This window comes from Chiloscyllium plagiosum, unplaced genomic scaffold, assembly GCF_037043375.1.
Source record: "Chiloscyllium plagiosum isolate Xiang-an unplaced genomic scaffold, Cpla_swu_hap1 HiC_scaffold_18, whole genome shotgun sequence".
In the NCBI taxonomy this organism is placed as follows: domain Eukaryota; kingdom Metazoa; phylum Chordata; class Chondrichthyes; order Orectolobiformes; family Hemiscylliidae; genus Chiloscyllium; species Chiloscyllium plagiosum.
Window position 1 is genome coordinate 19984759 of NW_028270156.1, and position 27020 is coordinate 20011778.

General features: G+C 41.0%; 1 protein-coding gene across 9 annotated transcripts in view; it reads left to right on the forward strand.

Moving 5' to 3' along the window:
• The window catches only part of LOC122557667 (leucine-rich repeat-containing protein 4C), a 998121-nt gene that overhangs the window by 714575 nt on the left and 256526 nt on the right, over positions 1–27020 (forward strand). Inside the window, exons 1-3 of one of the 9 annotated variants that reach the window (XM_043705491.2) lie at positions 12416–12445; positions 16734–16756; positions 17406–17517. The exons of the other annotated variants lie outside the window; for them this stretch is intronic. The gene's annotated coding sequence lies outside the window, so the exon portion shown is untranslated. Of the gene's footprint in view, positions 1–12415; positions 12446–16733; positions 16757–17405; positions 17518–27020 lie in introns of those variants that run through there. 9 annotated transcript variants of the gene reach the window in all.

The following is a 27020-nucleotide window of genomic DNA, read 5'->3' on the forward strand; positions in this document are numbered from 1 at the left end:
TGACCTTGCCGGATGATCTGATATTCGGACAATCGGATGCTGGATAATCAAACTTCCGCTGTATATGACATAAGAAATAGTTTTAAAGATGGATGTAGTGCTGAATCAAAGCAGAACTTCAATTTCAAATATGTTCCTATAAAGTTAGAATAAATTGCTGAAAATAGTTAATAAACAATTAATATGTCCTTGCAACAGTAATGCAATTGCTGAAAAATGTAGGATAATTTTACTAGCTGGTGATGAATCCCAACCTTCTCATCATTAAATATTGCCAAAGGATCTGAGTCAGAACCAAACTACAGGAAGCACGTGAAAGAATGGGGTTTGGTCCAAGCTGTTTTTCGGGATTTGCAAATCATGAGAAGAGATTGTCCTCCAAGTTGCAAATCTCCATAAAAAGTTGTCAACAATGTGGCAAATTCTGAACTGCACTCTGCAATAACTTAGCCGTTCCAGTTTTCTCTCATGGGATTAGGGTGTCGCTAGTAAGGCCAACATGTTTGTCCATCCCAAATTGACAAAGGAATGGCTTTCTAAGTCATTTCAGAGCATATCTAAGAGTCAGCTACATTGCTAAGGGCCTGGAGTTACATATCAGCCAGGTTGGGTAGGAACAACAAATTTTCTTCCCTGATGTAGTATTTGTGAACCAGATGGATTTTTACCACAATCAGTGGTTGTTTCATACCACTGACACTGAGAATCCCTTAATTCCAGAAAAATTAAATTAATTCCACCAACTGCCATAGTGGGATTTGAACCCATGTCCTAGGAACATTAACCTGGGCCTCTGAGATTACTAGATCAGTGACATTATTATGATGGCATCCAGTCTCCTAGTTCAGAGGTAATTAGGGATGGGCAATGAATGTTGGCCTTATCAATGACACCCACATCACAGTTAGGAAATGTTAATGTGTAAGTGGGAAAAAGGCAAGTTGTATTGTCCATGATACAATAGCCTAAAGATACATTTCTTGAATTGAATTGAATTCATGTCATGTGTACTGAGGCACAGTGAAAAGCTTTGTCTTGCAAACAATACAGACAGATCACAGAATTAAGTAGCATAGATAGTAAATAATAGGTAAATAGCAGCAAAAACCAAAACACAGGTATAGGCAAACACTCAGAGTTTGTGAGTCCATTCAGTACTCTAACAACAGTAGAGTAGAAGCTGTTCGAAACCAGCTGGTGCATGTGTTCAGGCTTCTGTACCTTCTCCCTGATGGTCGAGGTTGTAGAAAAATGTTGCCAGGTTGGGATGGATCTTTGAGAATGCTGCCAGCTTTTCCTTGACAGCGGGCCTAGTAGATGGATTCTATCGATGGGAGATTGGCCTTTGTGATTGTCCGGGCCAAGTTCACCACTCTCTGTAACCGTCTCTGATCTTGAATGGTACAGTTTCCATATCAGTTCGTGATACATCCAGACAGAATGCTCTCAATGGCACACCTCTAAAAATTGGCAAGGGTATTCGCCGTCATGCCAAATTTCCTCAGCTGGCTGAGGAAGAAGAGACGTTGTTGGGCCTTTGTAACCAGTGTGTCCGCATGAAGAGTGCAAGAAAGCTTGTTGTTGATGACCACTCCCAGGAGCTTGTCACTCTCCCATTTGTTCCACCTCTGTGCTGTGCTGTTAATGTGCAGGGGACATGAGTAACATCCCACCGAAAGTCAATAATGAGTTCCTTGGTTTTGCTGGCATTGAGATCTAGATTGTTCTCAACGCACCGTTTTTCCAGTTCTTCTATCTTCCGTCTGTAGTCTGTTTCATTGCCCTCTGAGATTCAACCAACTATGATGGCATCATCAGCGAATTTGTAAATGACATTAGTCTAGTATTTAGTGATGCAGTCATGGATATCCAGTGAGTACAGTGGGGGACTGAATACACACCCTTGTGGGGGCTCCAGTGTTGAGTATTAGTGAGGATAAAATATTGTGCCCAAACTTCACTGATTGTGGCCTGTGGGTCAGGAAACTGAGGATCCAGTTGCAGAGAGTGGGGCTTAGTCCAAGATCACTAAGTTTAGTAATCAGTCTTGAGGGGATAATAGTGTTGAATGCTGAGTAGTCAATGAGTAGGATTCTTACATAGCTGTTCTTGGTGTCAAGATGTTCTAGGGAGGAGCAAAGGGCAAGTGATATGGCATCTGACATGGATCTTTTGGTCCGACAGGCAAATTGGAGTGGGTCAAGAGTAATGGAGAGGCTGAAGCTGATTAATGCCATGACCAGCCCTTTAAAGCACTTCATGACCACCAAAGTTGGGCCACTGGGCGTAATCATTGAGACATGCTGCATGAGCCTTCTTAGGCACAGGGATGATGTTTGCCCTCGTGAAACAAGCAGGGACAGTGGCCTACTGCAGGGAGAGGTTGACGATGTCTGAGAAGACCTCTGCCAGTTGATCTGCGCATGCTCTGAGTTCATGGCCTGGTACTCCTTCTGCTCCCATCACTTTCCTTGGATTCACACAAAGGAAAACTGATCTGGCCTCTGATGCAGTGACTGTTAGGATAGGTTCATTAGGACTTGTCGGAATAGATGCTACTCACCGCCAAAATTCTGCTCAAAGCATAGAAGGCGTTAGGACGATCTGGCATCGTCTGCTATCTTGCACTGTCTCTTTTTAGAACCTATGATGTCATTCATTCCTTGCCATTAGTCACCAGGTGTCTGTCTGGGTCTCTAACTTGTATGGGTAATCAGCCTTGGCTGCCTTAATAGCTCTGCAAAGGTCATACTTGGATACCTTATATTTGAGTGGGTCTCCTGGTCTGAAGGCCTCACACATGGCTTTCAGCAGATTCTGTATGTCCTGATTCCTCCAGAGTTTCCTGTGAGGGAACACCCGGATTGACTTCCTCGATATTCAGTCCTCCACACACTTGGTGATAAAGTCTGTGACAGTGGTGGCGTACTCATCCAAAGTTGCAATTATATAAATTGTACTGTGAAATATTTTATGATTCTGTGTCTCAGACTTACAGGCATAACAATCAAACTGTTACATTTGTCTTAAGAAGGGTAATTCTAACTATGAAGTAGTCAGTGGAAATTCTACCATGCAATCTATTTATCCCTTGGGTGAAGTCATTGCAACTAATTTACATTGCCTGTGAGATAATGTAATGGTTGGAAGCCTTTATAGTTATAAAGAAGACTTTTAATTTCCAAGCTATTCAAAGTCGTACTCATTCACCACATGGTAGTCAGAAATAATGTGATTAGAATTTTCTTATTCAGTTAATTTTAAAGCATTGTTTGTTTTAAAGTTGTGATGAATTCTGCCTGCCCATCATTGCCATTCAACTAACTACACATTTCTGTGTTCACAGAAATAAATGCAATATAATTTCAACAGGCAAATGAGTGTGATGCAAAAGTTCACCATTGATGTCAGGAAACCATACATAATGGTCCAAATTTTGCAGCAGCAATAATGATGAAACTGTTAGTATTTGTCATTGTACTCCTCAAAGTTACATCAAATTCTAGAGCTTGGAAGTCTCTTTGCTTTTCAGTCTTTCCAGTACTGTCTAACTTTGGTCAGAAATGTACTGTATATAGGATTTTTGCTTTTATTGAAATTCCAACCATTCTGCGCCACATTGAGGCTCAAGTAAGCCTTACCACAATGGTTCCATACAGCTTTTGATTGATTATGCAACTACTTCATATACGTCGATGATTTGGTGCATTTAGCCAGGTTTGGAAAACCATTTACATCATTTTTTTGATCATTGTCAAAGAGCCAATTTGGTTATAAACCTGACGGAAAGTGAATTTGCCAAAGCAAAGTTGATTTACATAGGCCACACTGTGGAAATAGCGCTGAGAGAAATAAAAGGAAGAGTTGTTTTGGATTTTCCCAGTTCTCAGACAAAAGAAACTTTTTGCGATATGTTGGCTCAGACATGCTTGTGGTATCATTGAAACCTTTGCTATAGAAGGACTGAGAATATTTTGGTTTACCACGTCTGTCCTGCCAACAATATTTCATTAACAGTCAATATTTACAAAGCAAGGTGAAGAATATATTTCATAGAGATTAAGATTTAATCTTTTTTGATGAATTAAAATAGGGTGATTGTTAGTCGCAGCTGAAATAGATAAACATGATAATGATTAGGATTGTCCATTAAACCGTGTCTTCTTTATACTGGAAACACCAATGTGCCTCCAGCATCTGGCATGAATAGAAAATGACACAACATCGGGCATGACAATATTTCTGGTCCAGTGCACATTGGCGTGTCTAAGGTACTGTGACTTTGGGTGGAGGCATGAATTATTTATCATACGGACCTGTGGAATGAAGCAAGCAATTTTTTTAAAATGTCTATTGACCTTGTATACTTAAATTTTGTGGTTATCCTAGATTTACTGGATACAGCATTTGAGGGTATAGGATATTATTTAAGCTGAACATAGGTTATAGAACATAGAACATAGAAGAATACAGCGCAGAACAGGTCCTTCGGTTCTTGATGTTGTGCCGTCCTGTGAACTATTCTCAGCTCGTCCCCCTACACTATCCCAAAATCATCCATGTGCTTATCTAAGGATTGTTTAAATCTCCCTAATGTGGCTGAGTTGACTACATTAGCAGGTAGAGCATTCCACGCCCTTACCACTCTCTGAGTAAAGAATCTGCCTCTGACATCTGTCTTAAATCTATCACCCCTCAATTTGTAGTTATGCCACCTCATACACTCTGACGTCATCATCCTAGGAAAAAGACTTTCACTGTCTACCCTATCTAATCCTCTGATCATCTTGTATGTCTCTATCAAATTCCCTCTCCGCCTTCTTCTTGCCAATGAGAACAGGTTCAAGTCTCTCAGCCTTTCCTCATAAGACCTTCCCTCCAGACCAGGCAGCATTTATCTTGGAATAAATTTTCAATGAACATTAGTTGGCATTCAAGAGCAGCAAGAACTTGCATCTACAGGATCATTTAATGTGATTAAAATTCCCTGCACACTTCTCAAAGTTTTTCTATGGTTTCAATAAAAATTACATGACCTAAGGAGTTCAAGGCCAGTTAGAGTGATGATAATAGTGGAAAAATGTCGGATAGTAATGTCCATTGATGTCAATCTGAAGAACACAGAGACAGTAGACATAGGGAAACAAGTTTTTATTCAGCAGTTTGATGATGCACTTGTGATGAAAGGTGTGTAATTTATAATTAATATCAATTATTGTTGGAAACAAAGTATTGCTATTGTTAGTTGTGTCTGTGGAATCATTGAAACAAGGTTCACTGGACGCTATCAAATCAAAAATAAATTCAGTGACTTAAATTATGTCGTGAGTGTTCCAACTAGGAGGAAAAAAATCAGTAAGTGCATCATTTTAATATGGAAAAGAGATTTCTGGTCGGAATGATGGTCAAGAGAAAAGTATCTTTGTGATCGTGGAAGAAAAGGCCAGTGAAATAAAATATCAGTACAAACAAAAATTAAACCAATAATTAAAAATTCAAATGCTGATCCTTCATAAACCAGACTAGGTAATACAGAGGCACTTAAAAAGTTTACTCGCATAATTGTTTATCTTCCAGAAAACTATCAACGAGACATATAGTGGCTATTACAGATTCCTAAATTTTATTGTGGGAATAGGCCAGGAAAAGCATTTTTGGCCATTCATGATATTAATATAGGGGGTGTGTTGTCTCTAAAACAACATCCTTACAGATTTAATCCAGAAACATTAGTTTAAGTGAGGGAAGAGATTGAGCTCACAGTGGACAATGACATTATTGAGCTGGGTCATTGCAGCTCGATCTCACCAATCATGAATGTGCCCAAATAGCATGGGTAACAAAGATTCTGTATTGATTAGAACAAAGGCAATGTGATTTTAAAAAAAACTCAGACTTAGGTCCAATTCTAAGATTGGATCTGTATTGAAAGAATTGGATACATACATTTCATCTCAAAAATTGACCCACTAAAAGGATACTGACAAGTACCATTGACTGGTAAAGCCAGAAATCTATCAGCTTTTGTAACAGAAGCCAGAATTTATCAATGCAAAGTCACACAATTTGGAATGACAAGTGCGCCAGCAACATTCATATGATTATCCAATAAAGATTTTGATTGGTTACACTACTGCGTCATTTACATCGATGACTTGGTATGTTTACCTAAACTTTGGACAATATTTACATCATTTGATAGCACTTTTTGAACATGAGCAAAAAAAAATTAATTATAAATCTGTTGAAAACTGAATTCACATGGGCTACACTGTGGAATAAGTCGAGTAACATAGAGAGAAGTTAAAATAAGAGCTATTTTGGATTTTCCCAGTTCTTGGACAAAAAAAAACTTTTGCGATATTTTGGCTCAAATGAATTTTATTGAAAGTTTATTCTAAGCTTCAGCACTGTGACAATTTGTAAAAGCAAGACACAAAATGTGAATGGACACAAGCATGTCAGACTGCCCTTGATAACAAGAAGGTTGTGCTGACAATGGCACTGGTTTTAGCAACAGTTAATTGTGAGAATTCAGTCAAATGGGCTGTTGATTCAAGCCAGATTGGTCTGTGTGCTGTTTACTAACAGAAGACAAAATGGCAATTGAGTGACCACTCAGTCATTTTTCAAAGTAACTGAATGCATGATAACAGAAATGTTTGATGCTGGAAAAATTGAATATTTAAATTGGCTGCAAACATTTTGGAATATATGATAATAATAATATTGAAGAAATTGTTACATATGCAGACTACAGATTTTACTTTTATCGATGAAATTTCAGGACAATGAACTAATGGTGTTTCAATAGAGCTTGCTCAACCATCTGTACAATTAAAAAAATCAATCATATGCCAAGAAATGACAATGTTTCAGCTCAGACTTTATCAAGAGCACATATGAAGGAGACCAAATGTTTTAATCCAACAAAATATAAGTAAAATATAGTTGCTATGAAAATCATTATATATTAAATGTCAATGTATTATTACTTTCAATATAACATAAAAATAATGTTAAAACAAATTTTGCGTGATAAGAAACAAAGATGTCTCTTAATGTAACATATTTATTCATTTGGTGTAAGTGTGAAATAAGGTGTTTGATTTAAATACAAATTAATAGCAGTTTTAGAGTTTGACTTTTAGAAAAATGGTATATGCAGTTGGATGGTCTTCAGTTGAGTTTAAGCAAAAATAGCTGCTTATGCAATCTTTCTAGGACAGTTAAACAATATTTGAGAACAGGGACCCCTTGTAGTATTAATGTAAGATTGCTAATGTAGTGCTGGATTATAACAAGGGCTATTAACTTGTTTATTGTTTTTGTTAACGACTATCAAAGATTGATTTTTAGCTCAGATCACCCAAACTGAGAGTAAAAGCTTTTATGCAGTCTGGAGGAGACCCAACTGAAAGCAAGTGTAGTTTATCTCAGTCAAAAGCAGTTATAGACATTCAGGGAAACATAGTTCCCGTAGCAGAAAAGGTTTGTATGTGCCACTTGCAGACAAGAAATATTAACAAGAAACCTGCCTAATTAGATCATTATTATGCAAGTGCCCATTTATCAAACCATTATAGTAGATTCCAGTATCTTCTTTAAGACTGATTTATGGCGAGCAGGTCCAAAGTTCCTGATTTTCTCTCTCTCCCTTCTTAAATAATTGAGTGGCAATTGCTAGCTTCCAGTCTGCAGGGCCTATTCTGGAATCAGTAAAATTTTGGAGGATGATCACCAATATATTTATTATATCACCAGCCATCTTTTTTTATTATTCTGGGGTGTAACATATCAAGGGTCAAAGACTTATCAACTTTCAGTCACATCAATTACTCCAATGTAACGTTCCTACTGATAGTAATTTTCTTTAATTCCTCATCCTCCGAGAGACCCTTAGATTGCAAATCTGGAAAAGTTCTAGATTTTCTAAGTGAAGACAGAATCAAAATCATCACTAATCCTCTCAGCCATTTCTCTGTTCCTCATTATATGTTCTCTTCAATTTGCCTGTAATGGACCCTCTCGGCCAAACATTTCCTTTTTTCATAACTATAGAAGCTTTTGGACTATTTTTAGGTAGTTTGTGTTTATTTTTTATTTAACCTACCTTCATAAGTTTCTTGATTTTCCTTTTCTGCGTTCTAAAATCCTGTGAATCCTCAGATTTGCTACTATTTCTGACAACTTTCCAGCATTTTTTAAAGAAGGTTACGCAACCATTGAATTCCTTGGTTAGCTTTGATGATTGACATTTTGAAGAATTTTGTGCATTTGAGGAATGTAGAGTGGCTGTATACTACTTAATAATTTTTTAAATAATATAAAACGTAAAGAATATAACGAGTATTTGTTTAAAGAATGTAAAAGACAGGGGAAGTGGTGGTGCAGTGGCATTGTCACTGGACTAGTAACCAAGAAACCCAGAATAATATTCAAATTCCACCAGGGCAAATTGTCACATTTGAATTCAATAACAATCCTAATTTAAATGTTAGAATAATGACAGCTAGAAAGCTATTGTTAATTGTTATGAAAATGAGTACCGTAGGAACAGGAGTAGGACTTCTGGCCCCTCCAGTCTCTTCCACTTTCAGCGAGACCATGGCTTATCTGGAACTTAATTCCATATACCTGCATTTGGCCAATATCCGGGAATATATTTGCTTAATGAAAATTTATCTACGTCACATTGAAAACTTAAGAACTGATCCAGCATCCACTGCAATTTTGTGAGAGAGAGTTCCAAACATCTACTGTCCATTAAATTGTAACATTCTAATAGCTCTCCTGAATGGTCCAGTCCTTATTCTCAGACTATGTCTCCTATTCTAGAAATCCCAAAAAGTGGAAATAGTTTATTTTCTACCCTGTCTTTTCATGCTCATAACTTGAAACTTTGATCTGATTGTGCTTGACCTCATAAATTCTAAAGATAACAGGCTTATTTTGTATAATTTCTCAATAAATTAACCCCTGAAATCCAGGTATCATTTGAGTAAACCCACATTATACTCTCCCAAGGCCAACATATTCTCCCTAAGGTATGCTGCCCAGATCTGCTCACAATATGCCAAGTGAGGTCAAGCCAGGGTTTTGCATAACTGCAGCATAATTCCTGCACCCTTGTACCCCAGAACTCTAGATATAATGGCAAGCATTCTATTAGCTTTCTTGATTAATGTTTGTACTTATTTGCGACAGTTTAAAGATCAATGCATCTGAACCCCCAAACTTCTTTGGACATCCACTGTACTTAATTTCATTCCATCCAGAAAGTATCCTGATCTATCCTTTTTCAGGCATAAATGGATAACCTCACAGTTGTGTACGTGCAACTCCATATATTGTAGTTTTGTCCATTCATTTTGTTTATTATTATCATTTTGTAATTTTACACAATCATCTACCCTGCATACAATGATGCCTGAATTTGCCATAGGTAAATTTGGCTCAATGGTTTTCTATGCCACTAACTGAGTCATTAATAAACATTAAAAATAATTAAGGCCCAAGCACGGATTCCTGTGGGACTCCACTGATCACATCCTGTTAATCTGAGTAGGAACAAATTACTGCAGCTGCTGGAATCTGTACTGAAAACAACAAATGCTGGAGGTCTCAGTAGGTGAGAGAGCAAAATAATGTTTCAAGTCTCGATGACACCCCCTCCAATCTTGTGTACTGCATTCACTGCACCCAATGTGGCCGACTCTATGCAGACTGTGTGGCCACTTTGCAGAACACCTCCACTCTGTGTGCAAGTATGATCCCAAACTTCCCATAGCAGGTCATTTTAACACAGTATCCTGTTCATATGCCCACATGTCTGTCCTCAGCATGCTGCAGTGTTCCAGTGAATCACAGCGCAAACTGGAGGAGCAACATTTCATCTTCAAACCAGGCACTTGACAGCTTTCTGGACTTAATATTAAGTTCCACACCTTCAAATTGTGAACCAACTCCCATTTCCTCCCTTTCTTTTAGCTTAACTTGTTACATTCTCTGTTACCATGGCCTCTCTCCCCTCCCCCCACCCCAGTGGGACTGACTGTTCTTTCAAGTCTACAGGAAGGAGGCTGGAAGAACATAGCAAGTCAGGCAGCATCAGGAAGTGCAAATGTCGACATTTTGTGTGTAACCTTTCTTCAGGACTGGGGGTGGTGTGGGAGGAGCTGCAGATAAAGGGGAAGGTGGGCGGCAGGGTGGTGAAGTGGGGGATAGGTGAAGACAGGTAGAGGGTACAACCTTGTTGGTCAATGGGAGGAATAAATCCAGTTGGTGTCAGGGAGGAGTAGAAGAGATGGGGAGGGGCTGGGAAGGGAGTCGGGGGGAGAGGGAGGGAGGTTATTTGAAATTGGAGAACTCATTGTTGAGTCCTCCAGGCTGTAGTATGCCCAGGCAAGGAAGTTAAGGTGTTGTTCCTCCAATAGGAGCTGTGGTTTGTTTTGGCAATGGAGGAGGCCAAGGACAGTCATGTCGGAAAGGGAGTGTTTCAGGGAATTGAAATGGGTGGTGACTGGGAGGTCTGGTCAGCCCCTGCGGGCCCGACTGGTTGTTTCAAGTCTGGCAGTTAGACACAGCATTTTTCAACCATTCTGACATTCTGATCACTTAATCTGAACTATCAACATGTTTTGTCCACCAGCACTCTATACCCCCCACACATACCCCTACCCTCCTAACTATGGAATAAATGCTGCTCCCTATACACTTCACTGCAGGTCTGATGAAGAATCATCAACCCTCAAAACATTAGTTTGCTCTGTCTCTATGGATGCTGTCTGACCCACTGTGATCTCCAACATTTATTGTTTTCACTGCTAATTTGAGTACCTACCCATTATTCCTACTTTCTGTAATTTACCATCTAGTTATTTTCCCAGCCACGTCAATAATGTGTCATCACCTCCATGGGCTTCTACCTTTGTCAGCAGATTCTTATGTGGAACTTTTTAAATGTTGTTTGGAAGTCCATGTAAACAACATCCATAGATATCCCCCTGCCTACTATCTTAGTCAGCACTTCCAAAACATTCAATGAGGTTTGTCATGTTGGCTCTCCCTGATTAACTGAAAGAAATTCAAGGTGTGCAGTTACCCCATCCTTGATTATAGACTCCAACAATATCCCCACCACAGATGTTAGGCTAACTGTAATTTCCTGGTTTCCACCTTTTACCCTTCTTAAAAAGCAGAGTGACATGCAATTCTCAAATCCAGAGGGAGAACTCCTATATCTGAGATTATAGTTCAGGCATCTACAATGTCTTTCCCTACTTCCTTTAACATCCTCGATGAAAACCCTCATCGAGGCCTTGAGGATTTGTCATTCTTTAATTCCACTAATTTCCTCACTACCGATGTTTTACTTACTTTAATTTTATTCAGTTCCTGTTTCTGATCCACTATTAATTTTCTCAGGACGTCCAGCAAGCTATCCTCCTTTTCTACTGAAAACAGTGAGGCAAAGTAATTATTCAGCATGTTTGCTATTTTCCTATAGGCATTGACAACATTCCCACTTTCAGTTTTTTGTGGACCAACAGTGCTCCTGACCACTTGCTTTTCCTTGACATAACTATAACATTTTTAGATTAGATTAGATTACTTACAGTGTGGAAACGGGCCCTTCGGCCCAAGTCCACACTGACCCTCTGAAGAGCAACCCACCCAGACCCATTCCCCTACGTTTACCCCTTCACCTAACACTATGGGCAATTTAGCATGGCCAATTCACCTAACCTGCACCTGTAGGAGGAAATCAGAGCACCCGGAGGAAACCCATGCAGACATGGGGAGAATGTGCAAACTCCACACAGACAGTTGCCTGAGGCGGGAATTGAACCCGGGTCTCTGGCGCTGTACTGATTTCCATGTTCCCTTTCATAATCCCTTTTAGCAACAATTAAAAGCTGCTTTACGGCATTTGCTGGGCTTTGTATCTTTCCTATTGAGCAGGATCTCTGCTGATTTTTTTTTGTATTTTTATAAGTCTTTTCTTTTAGTTTTATGCTTTTTTTAAATCTCTTTAGTTGTCCAGGACTCTTTCTTTTGTTTTCTGTATGAATTTGAGCTTTTCCTTTTCAAGTGTATAGACTGCTTTGGTATTGTGTTAAATGTTTTTTTAAACATTCCACACTATTATTCAGTTGTTTTACCCATGAGCAGATTTTCTCAGTTCATTGTGGACTGTCTCTGGCTCATTGTATTGAAGTAATCCACAACTAAATCTCGTAGCTGGTTCCTGCTTTTCGTTTTAAATGCTGCATTAAATGTGATCATGTTATTATCACTATTTGATAAATGTTCACAAAATTAGATTGCTAATTAAATCTAACTCATTACTCATCCTAAGTCTGATATTATTTGTTGCCTTTTTGCATTCAGGACATATTGCTGCAGGAAACTATCATGGAAACACTCATCACCCTTCTGACAGGTACTCATCTGCCTCTATCAATCTACGTTAAAGTTAAAATCCCCCATTATTACTACACTGGCTTTGTTACTCCCTTGCCTAATTTGTGCACTTATACAATCCAGCACTTCAGAGCTGCTGTCAGGGGTCTATACACAACACCTGTTACCATTTTAAATCCTTTACTGTTCCTCACTTCCACCACTGAATGCTCTTCCCTCATTATATTCTCCCGCACCACTTATCTCATTTTGTTTTGAAGTGGTCAGGCTAATCCACCTCCAATGCCATTCTCCCCATCCACCCTGTAGGCATTATGACCTGCTATAATTAATTCCCAATCCTGACCATCCTGCAGCCATGTCTCAGTAATGGCTGCCATATCGTATTCCCTAATTTGAATAATGCCTTCACCTCTTTTAATCATTCCTGACGCTCTATGCATGCCAATGTAGAACTCTTATTTGGGTCATGCACAGATACTTTATTCAACTGTCTATTATTTGTCTCATTCAGTTTAATCAATAGATTTTTTATAGTTTTGACACTGGCTGCCAGACCTGAAGTAGAATGTAATTGATTCTTAACTGCCCTGTGTAATTCAGGATGGGCAATAATGCTGATCTGTGCAGCAAGTCCACATCTCATAAACAAATAAAATATAAACTACTGAAAGAATAAAACTCCCGGAAGCGACGGCTTACCGGTCAAGCTCTATTCTGCTCTTTGAGACTTGATTGGCCAGGACCTGCTGGAGGTGTATGTCAGTATGCTTCTGGCAGGTACCCATGAGTGAATCCATGAGGAAAGACATCATCACCCTCATCTACAACCAGAAGGGGGAGAGGGAGGAACTCAGAAATTGGAGACCAATCTCACTATTGAATGCGGATTACAAAATTCTGTCAAAGGTTATCGCCAACTGGGCCAGGTCTGCTCTGGGGTCGGTGATTCACCCTGACTAAATCTGTGCTGTACCGGGCAGGAAGATCGCTGAGAGTCTCGCACTCCTCAGGGATACGATCGCCTATGTGCAGGACAGAGGGTTGGACACCTACCTGATCAGCCTGGACTAGGAGAAAGCCTTTGACAGGATATCACACAGGTATATGAGAGATGTTCTCTCCAAAATGGGCTTTGGGGAGGGAATCTGCAATTGGATCAGACTGCTCTACACCAACATTGTCAGTGCAGTCTCAATCAATGGATGGGAATCAGATAGCTTCCCAGTCAGATCTGGATTCAGGCGGAGCTGCCCTCTCTCTCCTGCCTTGTTTGTGTGCTGCATAGAGCCATTTGCCGAGTCCATCAGGAAGGATGTGAGCCTGAGAGGGGGTGACTATTCTTGGCAGCGGGGGCCTGCAGGTTAAGGCCTCCCTGTACATGGATGATGTCGCCGTTTTCTGATCGGATTCGCAGTCCGTGCGCAGACTCATGTGCATATGTGACCAGTTCGAACAGGCCTCGGGGGCCAAGGTAAACCGAGGCAAGAGCGAAGCCATGCTCTTCGGGAACTGGGCCGACCAATCCTCGATCTTCTTCACCGTCAGGACCGACCACCTGAAGGTGCTGGCTATTTGGTTCGGGGGGGCTGGTGCATGCGCCAAGTCTTGGGAGGAACGTATCAGCAAAGTGAGGCAGAAACTGGGCAGATGGAAGTTACGGTCACTATCCATCGCGGGAAGAAACCTGGTCATCAGGTGTGAGGCACTGTCATTGCTGTTATACATGGCACAGGTCTGGCCTATTCCCAGAACCTGTGCCACTGCAGTCACCTGGGCCATCTTCCAATTTATATGGAGATCAAAGATGGACCGGGTCCGAAGGGACTCGATGTATAAAGATCTGGGCAACGGGGGAAAAAATACACCCAATGCCATCCTCACCCTGATGGCCACCTTTGTGTGTGGCTGCATCAAACTGTGCGTGGATCCCTGGTACGCAAACACCAAGTGTCACTACGTACTGAGGTTCTACCTGTCCGCGGTGTTAAGAAGGATGGGCCTGGCCTCGCTGCCGTGGAACGCTCCGAGTAGTTGGACCGTTCCATATCACCTGTCCTTCGTGGAGAAGTTTATGAAGAAAAACACCTTTGACCATAAGTCCATCAGGACCAGGTCAGCACATAGTGTCCTTGAGATCCTTCGGGAAAAGGAGAGGGCGGATACTATCGAGCGGTTCAAAGCCATTTGGCAGAATGTCTCATCGCCAGAACTTTCCAACAAGCACCAAGACATGGCTCTGCCTGTGAGATCCTTTATGCATGCCCAGACTCTCATCCACACCGCATGCTGCCCTCGAAGCAGCTGCGGGTGGGGACGAGACTGTCACACACTTACTTCTGGAATGTGCCTACGCAGAAGATGTCTGGAGAGGAATGCAGTGGTGTTTGTCGAGGTTCGTCCCGAGCAGCGCCGTGATGTGGGACTCCGTGCTCTACGGTCTGTTCCCCGGGACGCACACTGAGAAGAACATCAACTGGGCCTGGAGGATCATCAACTCGGTGAAGGACACTCACTGGGCAGTCCGAAACTTGTTGATCTTCCAGCTGAAGGAGTTGACCCCGACTGAGTGTTGCAGACTGGCACATTCCAAGGTCCAGGACTATGTGTTGAGGGACGCGCTGAAGCTTGGGGCAGCTGCCACCAAGGCGCAGTGGGGAAAGACCACCGTGTAAGATCTGCCTGCCTAAGAAGAACAGGGGGCCCACGCAGTCATTTGGGCTCTGCTGATGCCTCAGCTAAATATATGGTCATATGATTGATAAATGTACAGACCTGTATGTACAAATGATAAATTATGATCTCTGTATGTAAATGTTTGCATATGTATGGCATGACCAACTGTACAGACCATCAAATTATTTTATGAATAAAGTATATTTTTGAAATTAAAAAAATATAAACTACTGTCATTTTATTTTTTTTTCAATCCATTTGCCCCTCTATCTTCATTTCTTTCCATTTTCCAAACATGGCACCCTGATTTCATATTGAACCACCTCATTTTCAAGTACTTCACCTGACAAAGGAGCAATGCTCCGAAAGCTTGTGATTTCACATAAACCTGTTGGACAACAACCTGGTGTCTTGTGACTTCTGACTTTGTCCATTCCAGTCCAACACCAGCAACTCCACATCATCACTTTCAAGCAGAATGTAAAATTACATTATATGACCATTCCTCCCTCAACATTTTTTTTACAAGATTATTGAATATACCTTTTCAATATATATTAACGGATTTAAAATATCCTATTAGTTCCTCAATATAGTGCTCTAGAAAAACATCCCTCGTGCACTCTAGAAACCCAGCCTGCCAGCATTAGTGCTCATTAGTCTATATACAAATTCAAGTCACCCAAAAATGAGTTATATAGAATTATACTCCTCAAATCTCTAAATTAGTATTGTGTCCCAAATGGCTACTACTTCTTGGTGACCTATAAATAATTCCTACTCATGTTGGCTGCTTCTTATCTCCATCCCACTATTAGATTAGATTGCCTGCAGTATGGAAACAGGCCCTTCGGCCCAGGATGTCCACACCGACTCTCCGAAGAGTAACCCACCCAGACCCCTGACTAGTTCACCTAACATAATGGGCAATTTAGCATGGCCAATTCACTTGATCTACACATCTTTGGACTGTGGGAGGAAACTGGAGGAAACCCACACAGACACGGGGAGACTGTGCAAACTCCACACAGAGAGTCACCCGAGGCTGGAATCGAACCCAGGTCCCTGGCACTGTGAGGCAGCAATACTAACCACTGAGCCACCATCCCACCCCTATTCGTTCTTCCAGTCTGAGATCCTGCCATGCTAAAGCTCTGATTCCATTCCTTTCTATGGGTGGAGAGCCTCTGCTCTTCTTTTTTTAACTTGTCCTTCCCAATATCACATATCCTTCTGTTTTCATTTCCCAACCTTGATTATCCTGAAGCCTTGATTATCTGTAGTGGCAATTAGATCATTCCCATTTCCTTCTATTGGTGTCTTTAAACCATTCACCTTGTTGTGAATACTGCATCAATTCAGGTTAATGTATTAGACACATATTCACTGCATTGACCTGGCACCACAATTGAGAATATCAATAGTGGACAGTTTAATGATAATTTACTGTTAATGTTCTTACAAATTAACTTTTCAATGTTACCTGCACTTTGTACAGTGCATTAGCACAAAATAATGTTAATACTAGTGTTGATTTAATTTACCTTTGATTTCTATTTAAGCCCAAAACAAAAGTGGCATACTTTTTGCTCATATTATCCACTCTAACATTCTGACTCTCCCTTACCCAGCTAAAGAGAAGACTTTGCAGCAGGTAAGAGCTCATGAAGGGATAGAATTCTTTCTGACGTGTAAATCCTGTCCCTAGTTAAACGAGATTGTCCTCAAAGATGAAAGAGAATTTGTTTGAGAAGGAGCAGTGTGCTAAAAATGTCTGCTCAATGTGTGGGCGTCGAATACTTTGTTTAGTTATACGATGGATAATCAAGTGTATGCATGAGGGGTGATAATGCTGAGACTGATAGCTAAGTTTGGAAATGGTAAAAGGTATAGGACGCTGCAGTGATTGAAAGGCAAGACTGTGAAGTGGGGAATCCCATTGGTGTTGTGAGGTGGTGCAGAGCTGTGCTGATAATCCCAGCAAGGCACTGATTGGGAGTTTTGACGAGCTAGACGAGTTCATTCACCTTTTACTTGTACTCCTTCCAGATCCAAGAACCTTCCATTTTTGTCTGTTTTAGCAATAATTGAAAGTCTTCTTTTATATTACCTGAGGGCCTGTTACATATTGAATACATTTACGTATTCAAAAGGTCATGTATCAAGGTTTATTTTTATCGGCAATGAGCAAAGTATTACATTTCAGGAAGGAAAAACTATTCCAAATTGTGTAATATTTAGCACTGGCATTTCCATTCTTGTATTTATATTTTAATATCTATTCAATTCCATTTCCTGTTTAGGTGATACAGATATTAAACTTGTTGCAGTCCTTAAAGTTTGTGTCTCAAGTGGAAAACTTTTCAATGAAAGAAGCACCCTGAAACACCAGATTCTAACATCATAAGCTCCAAGGTAAAAACAATGACTGCAGATGCTGGAAACCAGATTCTGGATCAGTGGTGCTGAAAGAGCACAGCAATTCAGGCAGCATCTGATGAGCAGCAAAATCGACGTTTCGGGTAAAAGCCCTTCATCAAGAATAAAGTCAGAGAGCCTGAAGCGTGGAGAGAAATGCTAGGGGAGGGTGGGGGTGGGGAGAAAGTAGCATAGAGTACAATAGGTGAGTGGGGGAGGAGATGAAGGTGATAGGTCAGGGAGGAGAGGGTGGAGTGGATAGGTGGAAAAGGAGCTAGGCAGGTCGGACAAGTACGGACAGGTCAAGGGGACAGTGCAGAGCTGGAAGTTTGAAACTAGGATGAGGTGGGGGAAGGTGAAATGACGAAGCTGTTGAAGTCCACATTGATGCCCTGGGGTTGAAGTGTTCCGAGGCGGAAGATGAGGCGTTCTTCCTCCAGGCGTCTGGTGGTGAGGGAGCGACGGTGAAGGAGGCCCAGGACCTCCATGTTCTCGGCAGAGTGGGAGGGGGAGTTGAAATGTTGGGCCACGGGGGGGTTTGGTTGATTGGTGCGGGTGTCTCAGAGATGTTTCCTAAAGCGCTCTGCTAGGAGGCGCCCAGTCTCCCCAATGTAGAGGAGACCGCATTGGGAGCAACGGATACAATAAATGATATTAGTGGATGTGCAGGTAAAACTTTGATGGATGTGGAAGGCTCCTTTAGTGCCTTGGATAGAGGTGAGGGAGGATTGCATTGCACCACCTCGTGCTCCTACGAGGAGGTTGAGCAATTCATCAACTTCACCAACACATTCCACCCTGACCTTAAATTTACCTGGACCATCTCTGACACCTCCCTCCCCTTCCTGGACCTCTCCATCTCCATTAGTGATGACCGACTTGACACTGACATTTTTTACAAACCCACCGACTCCCACAGCTACCTGGATTACACCTCTTCCCACCCTATCTCTTGCAAAAATGCCATCCCGTATTCCCAATTCCTCCGCCTCCGCCGTATCTGCTCCCAGGAGGACCAGTTCCACCATAGAACACACCAGATGGCCTCCTTCTTTAGAGACCGCAATTTCCCTTACCATGTGGTTAAAGGTGCCCTCCAATGTATCTCGTCCACATCCTGCACCTCCGCCCTCAGACCCCACCCCTCCAACCGTAACAAGGACAGAACGCCCCTGGTGCTCACCTTCCACCCTACAAACCTCCGCATAAACCAAATCATCCGCCGACATTTCCGCCACCTCCAAAAAGACCCCACCACCAGGGATATATTTCCCTCCCCACCCATTTCCGCCTTCCGCAAAGACCGTTCCCTCCGTGACTACCTGGTCAGGTCCACGCCCCCTACAACCCACCCTCCCATCCTGGCACTTTCCCCTGCCACCGCAGGAACTGTAAAACCTGCGCCCACACCTCCTCCCTCACCTCTATCCGAGGCCCTAAAGGAGACTTCTACATCCATCAAAGTTTTACCTGCACATCCACTAATATCATTTATTGTATCCGTTGCTCCCGATGCGGTCTCCTCTACATTGGGGAGACTGGGCGCCTCCTAGCAGAGCGCTTTAGGGAACATCTCTGAGACACCCGCACCAATCAACCAAACCGCCCCGTGGCCCAACATTTCAACTCCCCCTCCCACTCTGCCGAGGACATGGAGATTCTGGGCCTCCTTCACCGTCGCTCCCTCACCGCCAGACGCCCAGAGTTAGAACGCCTCATCTTCCGCCTCGGAACACTTCAACCCCAGGGCATCAATGTGGACTTCAACAGCTTCCTCATTTCCCCTTCCCCCACCTCATCCTAGTTTCAAACTTCCAGCTCCGCACTGTCCCCTTGACCTGTCCGGACTTGTCCGACCTGCCTAGCTCCTTTACCACCTATCCACTCCACCTCTCCTCCCTAACCTATCACCTTCATCCCCTCCCCCACTCACCTATTGTACTCTATGCTACTTTCTCCCCACCCCCACCCTCCTCTAGCTTATCTCTCCACGCTTCAGGCTCTTTGCCTTTATTCCTGATGAAGGGCTTTTGCCCAAAACATCGATTTTGCTGCTCGTCGGATGCTGCCTGAATTGCTGTGCTCTTCCAGCACCACTGATCCAGAATCATAAGCTCCAGCCTGTTTAAAATGCGAACCTGTGATGCAAATTTCTCAAGGTCGTGGCTCAGTGAGATCAAAACATGAATCACCTCTGCTGGCCAATAATTCATTTTTCATTACTTCACTATTAGAACCGCTAATCGAATTCCAACGGCAACCTCCTTCTCGATGTTGCACAGGTGGCCTGTTGTACAGCTTAAATCGAACATGATACAAAACAGTTCTGACAGATGCAGTGTATGCTTTTGTGCAAGGCCATGCCATCCTGTCATTTGAGTCTCTTTGTCATACCAAATCACTTTAAAGTTGCATTCTTTTTTGCTGCTATATCACTTTCTCATGGCCTTGATATGCTGATTTCACGAACATCAAACGTGATTTTATTTAATGCTCCTGAACTCTTTCAGTAAACTTGCAGCTCACAAGCTTCCAGATTTTAAAACTGGAAGAAACACCTTTTACTTAATTATGCTGCAAATGTCATCTGGGAAAATTCACTTCAGGGACTAGTTGATGATCATTTCTTATCTTTTTTTAAGCTTAATTTTTCTGGCATGATTCAGTATCTTCAATGAGATTATATGTCACAGTGATATAAGTAATAGGGTCACCTTTCATTCCATTGGTGAATGAGTTGCTAATAACATTTTTTCATTTAAGTTATTTCCACTGATGTCAGAGGTCATATAAAAATGTTCTTGCCTGTAAGCAAGCAGAGAATAAAAGGAACATTTCTTCTCATAATGTCATTACTACTTACATAGCAGCAAGCTTACTAATGTAATATAGTCAGGTAGTAGACTGATAGAGTACGCTGTGACCTTGGATTAAGAAAGCAACCAACTCTGACACATTTTCTCATCTTAAATGAGTTGCTATGAAATTTCTGTTGCTGAAGTATTTCAGTAATGTTTACACAGTGTGGCTACCTGTGTCAAGGTGAGCAATTATTGTCCATTCTTAAGAGCTTTTGAGTAGTTGGTGGTGAGTGCCTCGTTGAATCACTGCAAACTATGACCTGTGGTTACCTCCAAAGTATTTTCAACAGGTACCTCCAAAGTATTTTCAAACAATAGCTGCTGACCTGATAATGATGATCGTAAGCTGCAGTTATAGTCAGCAAAAAGCCTATTTGCTTTGCAATTTGCCATTGAGATTTTCTTGACAAAATAATTAAAACCTGATGTCTAAAGATGTTTTAGCATCAGGAAGCATGAGAATTGTTTCATCAGTGACAAAGACCTGCTCTAACTCGATACTAAAATTTTATGATCTTTGTAAAATTTGATCTAACTCAGAAAAACTAATCAAATTCTGGCTAGGTATATCTGAACTAAGATTTTACTTCATTCTTTCATGGGACGTGGGGATTGCTGACAAAGTCATAATTTGTTGACCATCCCTAATTGCCCCTGAATTTGGGCCTTTGCTTAGGACAGTTATGACTTATTCACTTTGCTGTGGGTCTGGTGTCACATTTTGGCCAGACCAGGTAAGGATGGAAGATTTCTTACTGAAAGAGCATTCTTGAACCAAATGGGTTCTTACAACAACCAACAATAGTTTCAATGTTTCCATTACTGAGACCAGTCTTCATTTCCAGATTTTTCACGAATGGAATTTAAATTCCTGCTGTAGTGTGATTTGAATCAAATTCCCCAGAGCATCAGCCTGGGTGTATAAATATCTCATTCAGAGATATTGCCTCTTTGATACCACGTTATCTTAACCTGTTTATCAATGTAAAGCATAATCCTTCAGGGTTCAATGCTTTATGAAATTATTGCAGCAAAGGATTTGTCACATTAGCATTTTGCTAGCACTTTCTATTCCCTTCTCCCTGTGATCCCTCTCTCGGTCTCACTTTCACTCTCACTGCCTATGTCTGCTTTCTCTCTCTCTCAGTCTCTCTGTCTGTCTTTCTTTCTCTCTCTCTCTCCCCCCCTCTCCCCTCCCTTTCTCTTTCCTCTTCCTACCTCTCTCTATTTCCTCTCTCCTCTTTCTTCCCATCACTTCCAAGCAAGGTTGTCAGATGTGAGAGGGAAGGGGTGGAGAAGATTTAATCCATCAGGCTTGGTTTGAGATTTACACGCAGGAGCCTGACTCCACACCATTATTAATCATGTCAACATGAGTGGGGTAGTACACATATTGATAGATTCTCACACATTATATCTGCAGAGAATAAGACAACACCTACGAGCACAATGCACAAGACTGCATGGACACAAACCAGTTGCAGGAGATTTGTGTAAGATTGGAAGGTGTGTTGGAATCCAGCCAAGATGTATCTTCTGGTGAAAGTACAACAGACTGGAATGGAATGGCAGAGACAGCAGTGATAAGGTGTGTGGAATGCACACCTGCTGATACAGTGAGAAATCTCATTTTAAACCAATGCCAGGGACATTTCCAGATTTAGAACATTTAAAAGATTGTACTAAGTCAAATAGTGAAGCAGGATAGATGACATCTGTGTCGTGATGTCTCTTCTGTATCTCAAAAGGGATACAGCTCTTTCATAATGGAACCGTGGGTCATTTTTTTATGTCATGCCCAAGTCAAGTTGTGACGCACTGTGAGAGTAGCATTAGAGGTCAATAACAAAACAAATTGTGTTATCTATTGTCTTCAACATATTAAAACACCCCGGAAACTTCACAGGAACATTATAGAGAAAAAATATGATAGGGTTCTGCACAGAGATCTTAGAAATATTGATCAAATTTGTAATCAAAGATATAAGTTTCATAGGGTGTCTCAAAGGAGCAAAGAAGTGTGCAGAAGTGAAGAGGTTCTGGAATGTCATTCCATAGCTTGGAGCCTAGGCAGTGGAGGATATGGCCACCAAAATAGAATAGTGTAGGTTAGATGGGCTTCAGATTGGTTTCACAGGTTGGTGCAACATTGAGGGCTGAAGGGCATGATCTGGGCTGTAATGTTCTATGTTCCATGTTCTGTGATGAAGTGATTAAACTGAAAGGCCAGAATTGGAGCAGTGCAGAGATCCAGAGATCTTCAGAGTGAGGGAAGGGGAAGAGGGGGAGGAGCAATGTGGAGGTGTTGTCAGACTAGAGGAGATTACGGAGATGGGAAAAGGGGCAGCAATGAAGAAATTTGAAAAGAGGGATGTTAAACTGTAAATGAAAATGTTGTTTAACTGCAAGTTACAGTCAGTGAGCACAATGTTGAGGTGGAAATGAGGCCTGATGTAGATAAGTAAAAGGAAAGTAGGGCTTTGTGTAACTTCTAGTTTATGAGAAAAAGTAGATGGAGGATGCTCCAATTACTTTAAATCCATGTCCAAATGTTCTTGCTTCTTCCAGCAATGGAAACCTTTTTCCCAACCTCCTCATCCAGATCCTTCATGATACTTCATTCCTTTATCAAATCTCCGAGCAATCTTCTTTTCTTCAGGGGAAACATTATTTCCAATCAATCTACAAAACTGAGCTAGAAATAAATTGATAATCTGCAATTTATATTGTAATGTTTTTTAGATTGTGGATGTACAGTAAATCTGTTTCCCAATTTTAGGCTTCATTTGTATTTATTCAGATGCAGTGGTTATGACGACTGCTTTTACTTACTGTATTTTTTTCTCTTGCCAAACTGCTCAATTGATGTCATCTTCGCAAAGTTCATTGTTCACATTCCAATATTCTGCAGTAGAAATGATGTCACGGTTGGTATTTGAAAAATAAATGTTTGTGTGGTGATACTCATCAGTCAGACTAAGCAGCAAAGATAATGTGCCTTAATGCAAAAGTAATTGCATAATTTGGACTAAGTACCTTTTTATTAAGAGTAGATTGCATAAGACTGAGAGCCACATTGCATTAAAATGGGAGATGAAGCAGTTTGTCCCCTTCACTCATCCTTTCCTTTCTTTTGGACTCCTTGCTCGGGTAAGTTTTTGGGTCATTGCTTGCCTCCAGTACCTTGTCTAACTAATCATTACTCTGGAGCGTTGACAGCAAATGTTGGCAAGCAGTTTGAAAGTGAAGTCATTACAGCTGAGTCTAAAACATTTCAGAGAAGTATCCATAGAGGTTATTGTAATATTCCTTAATACATGAGCTACTTAACAGCTTGATTTATCTGGTCTTCTCTACCCTTCATGCTGTCCTCAACCATGAGCTTTGTCCCTTTCACTCAGTTGTTTAATTTTTAGAAAGAACATTTTTTAACTATAGAAAGTCCCTTTGCCATTGGTGCATGCCCTAATTATAAGAATAAGGTATTGTTATAATTCATTTTTAACAACATGGTTTGAGCTTGTACCATGGTATAGTGTTTATTTTCCTTGATTAAAGGCCTTGTCTAACTAGTTCAAATCTAACTAGTTTAGTTTGTAAAATAGGAATCAGTTAATTAAATAAATCTGAATTTAAAAAACATGATATTAGAAATATTGACATTAAGTCAGTGGATTGTTGACCTAAACCCAATGCAATGCGGTCGGCTGAACTTTCCTTCACAATGGCACAAGCTCCCCACTTCTTGAGTCCACTGCGAAGAAGCACAATAAGTTTACTATCAATCTAGACATTGGTTTCAGATAAAAGTAAGACATCTCCAACCATTCAACCTCCTTCTCATTAATAACTGGGTACTTGTGTTAAATTTGGGAGAGTTGTCTTACAGTCAATGTAAACATGATAATGACACAATGTTCCTGAGGAAGGAGCACTATTACAGAAGTGCGGTCAGAAGGGAGTTGTTTCCCAATTCTATGAAGTTTCATGTTATGGGGAGAAACATGTAAAAGCAAATGTCCAACTAATTACCTTCCACCACTCTCCCTCAGCTGATAGATTCAACACCTTGTCTACAATTTGGAAAATAGAGTGAGGCATCAAGGAAGGAGAATTTTGGGAACTTATATGTCCATCAATAAAAAGGGCTTGACAGCACCAGTAGTGTCATACCTGCGGTGCTAAACTTGCTGCAATTGATGAGAGAACCAATAAGAGGGGGAAAATTCATTTGTTACATCACACGTGTCCATGGCTGTGGATGAGGGGTACAGTAATTCAATAATTGTGGAGACCAGACCTTTTCGTCACACTGAGGACACCTCCATCTGTTCTGAGGTGCTGTAGATCCCTAATTTAAAAGAGAATGGTGGCAGCAAATGTACCTTATAGCATGCAATTGTCCAGAGAGTTCAGTCAACCTCCTCAGCAGGGTATGGATTATACATAGAATAAAACAGACTCAATCAGCCTTAAGGTCTACTCCTGTTCCTATTTCTCACACTATTGTGCTTTCATGTGCAAACAAGATGGGGGACCACCCTGTTTCAGTAGCAAATTTAGGAAAACATCAGTAGGTATTCCTGAAAATGAGGTGCCAATCTAGGAGTTCTAAAGCACAAGACTAAATACATGTTGTAAGGACTGCATGTATTTTATTTGGAATGCAATCTGGAAAATTTGAATTGTTAGACACATTATAATAACTGGAAGGAAAATTGGAACTGTGTGTGTGGTTCACTCATTGGTTACACAGTGTATGTAATTTTGCTGAAACTGGATTTCAATGCTTTTGTGAGACCGAGCTGGTGCATTTGGGTTTATGAAAATTGCCCAACAACAGATTTTTTTGGATTGCTTGAATTAGTAGTTGTTACAGATCTGCAAAGAGAAAGAGCACTACAGTACTCAGGCCTTCAGAAACCTGCAAGCAAATGGGATCACTCTCTCTCTCCCCCCTGAGAGTGGAAAATAAAAAAAAACACTCAAGGACTCTTCACTGAAAAAAACACCTAATTCAAGCTGAAACCTAGATCCAACTGACTGTCACAGCTGACAACAATATCATCGCCAGAAACTAAAAATAACTGTGGTAAAGTCTCCTTGTGGTTTGGACTCAAGTTCCACAGTCTTTGTTCCATTTTTGTCTATATTTTCCATTCATGATTTTCCTAAAACAAAATGTTTGTCTCTTGCATTGTGTCCATTTATTTTTGAATGACGGAGTGCAAAGACATAAGTGGGGTAAATTTTATGTTTTCATATTAGTCTTTAATAATCCCTTTTTTCCACTTTAGAGGATAAGACTATTTCAACAAATATTTTTCTTTTCATCTTCATTGATGAGACCTGGTTTGAGTTTCTCTCATCTTAAACAGTGGTCTGTAACTATTCCGGTGATTAATTTTGTCATATTCCACATGTGCAATAGAGAAGCTTGATTTCTAGCATATTTTTCCCATCAGGGATGTAACAAAGTTAACAATGCTCACCGAAGTAAAGCTAAATGATATAGGAACCAATAGGTCATTACAAAGCTCTGCAGCCCTGCCACATTGAGTCATGCACTGAAGTGTAGCTTCAACAACACTCAAGGTCTTTGGTAACAACCATGAAAAAGCCACTCGCTTGAACCGTACTCATTCATCACCTTAACATTCATTCCATCCCAACTGTGGAGACAATGTTTATCATCCACATGGTGCACTGTGTCAACTTGTCAAGGCTTCTTTGACAGCAGCTTCCAAACTCATAACCTGTACTGCTTGGAAGCAGGAGGATAGCAGGTCCACCACCACCTGAAAATTTCCTTCCAAGTCACACACCATTTTGACTCACAAATATAACAAGCTTTTTAAAATCTTTTAAATCCTACCTAGGCATCAGCGAGGGAACAGAGGAGTGTATTTGAATCTCAGCACAACCTTCTCAATGACCAGGATGGGCAAAATTGCTAGGCTTGCCAATGGCTACTTTCAATGAGATAATTAACATTCCTGGATTGGATGTGATGAGACTGGAGAACTCCAATCCCTGTGAATCCATGTTTCAAAAATGGCCACATGCACTATCCCCACTTTTAGTCCAGCTGAGGACACCGCTGGTTGCCGAAGTAGGCTCAGTTGTTAGCCTTCCTTGGAGATACAGCACTGTGTCCTGTGACTGCACGTGGCCAGCTCACTTCCAGTCCCACCATGAGGACTCACCATTGAAGTAAGATTCCCATATGCCACCATGTTCTAAATTTCCCAGTCAAGGGAAGCCACCTCTCACTATTCCACACCTTCAGGCTGACAGTTTATTAAACAGTAACACTTGAAAATTCTTTAGTGCTGCAATGAGGGGATCAGTGATACTGACTGAATGTTTATTGGCTAATTCAAATGCATTCTGCTTCATGTTTGGTACTGGCATCGCTAAAATCAGACCACGACCATGACATTGAATACCATCCTATCACAATTGAAGCTTAAAGAAACATTTTTGTTTATTTATCTGAAACTGACAGAGAATCCAATGGTGCCTCAAGAATTTAATATTGATTGGATTTTGACCTCATAACATGTCAACAAAAAAAAAATCAGGTAATATAAGTGGCAGGGCAAGTTGATCAAATAAGCAATAAAACATCCACTTGAG